This window comes from Protopterus annectens, chromosome 9.part0 (assembly GCF_019279795.1).
Source record: "Protopterus annectens isolate FY-2018-M chromosome 9.part0, PAN1.0, whole genome shotgun sequence".
NCBI lineage: Eukaryota > Metazoa > Chordata > Ceratodontiformes > Protopteridae > Protopterus > Protopterus annectens.
The window spans coordinates 118961439-118963938 of NC_056743.1; positions in this window are offsets into that span (position 1 = coordinate 118961439).

The following is a 2500-nucleotide window of genomic DNA, read 5'->3' on the forward strand; positions in this document are numbered from 1 at the left end:
TCCCTCCAACCTGTTTGCTAATGTAGTCCATCATCAGTATGAATAGCAGCGGGCTCAGAGCTGAACCCTGGTGCACACCCACTCCCACTTTAAACCTCTCTGTGAGACTGAACACTGTTCGTACTTGAGTCATTGGGTCCTTGTAAATAGCCTGCGCTAATTCTACCAATGTTTCTGGGACTTAAAACCACCACAGTACTTCCCAAATCAGCTTTCTTGGGACCTTGTTATATGCTTCTCCCCAAGTCTAGGAATGCCCACTTGGACACATTCCTTGTCTCTAGCTTCTTCTCAACTATATGTCTCACTGCAAATATTGGGTCAGTTGTGCTGCATCCTGATCTGAATCCGAACTGCTCATTTCCCATCTTATATTCTACTACTCTGTATATACCCTGGTAAGAGCCCTAGAGTAGCTGGCTTTGGAGTGTCCTGGTGGCTGTATCTGTGTTATAGTCTGGGCAGAGGGGCATAGATGATAAATCTGTGTCAGCCTTTCACAGGTGTGTGTGTGAAAATCATATCTCAGATTTTGTGTGTCAGCTACTTAGAGCAGTAACACAGAGCACTGCTTTCACGGAAGAGTGGTGGAAGACTTTGCCTGGGACATTCACTGAGGACTCAACTCTGTAGCTGTGTCAGTGAGGAGTCTTACTGGGTGCCTGGATTGAGAGAGAGATACACAGACCCCAGACTGAATGTGTTCCCTTTGTGCTCTTAAGGGAAATTGTGCTTGGTGCAGAGAGCTGCATATGAAAGTACTGTGTGCATCTATATTTGTTCAAGTGAACGTCCCTCACTGATGTCAGTAGTGAAAATTCAGGCTCCTTTATAACTGGCTCAGAGGTGGGGCATCACAACCTCCATAAATGTACATTGTATGTGATACGTGGCCTGAGTTGAACCATTACATCTTTGTTTCCGGATCCTGTCCTCCAGTGATATACCCCAGCATTCTATTCACTTCTGCAGGTATCCTCTTGCATGTAGATTTAGCATACCTAAACAAAGGTTACTTTCATTTGTAAACCTAAACAAACAATACCTTCATTTGCAAACCTAAACAAACATTGCCTTCATTTCTAAATCTAAATAAATGTTACCTTCTTTTCTGAACAGTTGCATGAATAATAATTCTAACAATGCACTTAAGCATATACATTATATGAATTTGGAATAGAGATTTTAAAAAAAATTGAATGTTATTTTATATAATTTAACAAATAGTGATTGTGTTTCAAGTTTGTTGCTTTAAGGATGATCCATTTGCATACTTAATTTGCATATTGGATTGATATTTATTAAGGGGTATGGGTGGGGCCTCATTTTGTTCTGAAGTCCTTTGATATTGTACAGGGCAAAAGTGTTAAAACAATTCCCTATTTTTTTTGTCTTTATTAAATGTGTGGACTGTGTGAATAACTTCTGACTAATTTGGGGGTGCTGTTTCTTGTGCAAAGATTTTTGTTTACTTTTTGAATAAAAAATTAAGATAGTGGGTAGAATTGGGCCACTATAGTTTATTGCATCCTGTTTTTATTTATTTTTATTTTACATTTGTTAACAGGGATAGTCCAACTGGAACAGGTCCATTTTCAGTGGAGGCCCGGGAAGAAAAGCTCCAGAGTTACAAATCAAGGAAAAAGAATACAATTCTTGCTAACAGCTACACATTACACTTTATATAATACAATGAGCAAACAGTAGTAGAATTAATTATTAATAAGGGCTAGCATAGTACCATACATCTTTTAATCTGGTTTGCATGACAGAAAAATGGCTACGTTACAGAAACATGGAGAGGAGTGCCAGTGGATAAAAGAAAGCACTGCATTGTCCGAGGTGTGAACATTTCACACATTTAACGGAAAGCTGTCTCCAAGGTCTGTGTATTTCAAATAAATTGTGTAATTGTTTGTTTTAATACTTTTCTGCTGATGCTTAGTCTGTGGTACTAAGGAAATAATATCCTTTTGCGCAGTGAGGAGTATGTAAGCTAGATACTCTGTGAAAATGACAATAGTTAATGCTATGCAATGTCTGTTTTTCTCTTCATTTTTATTGTATTTTTACATTTTGATATTTATTATATGATGCGTTCAGTCTTGTCATATCAGGGCTTGAGCTTCTTTTATGAACCTGGGTGGTGTACCAGGCTTGAAAAAACTGACAAATGCAACACTATTAAAGAGGTAGAAATGTATTGACTGAAAAGCTATTTTGCTTCACTTTTTTCCATAATGGTGCTTTACAAATGTGTACTGTATCGTCAGTAGCTTATATATACAGAAAAGAAAGACCTTCTGAGAATATTAATATTCATCTCTCTTCTTCCTGCTTTACTATTACAATTTGTCCCAAGTTTGTCATTGCGTTTCTGTAATTTCACTTTACTTAAGGTATTCCTGTGACATTGACAGTTACTAAAGAACCCATGTAAGCATCAGTCACCGAAAACATTAACCATGAAATTAATGCATTTCCATTATTACAAATTTAT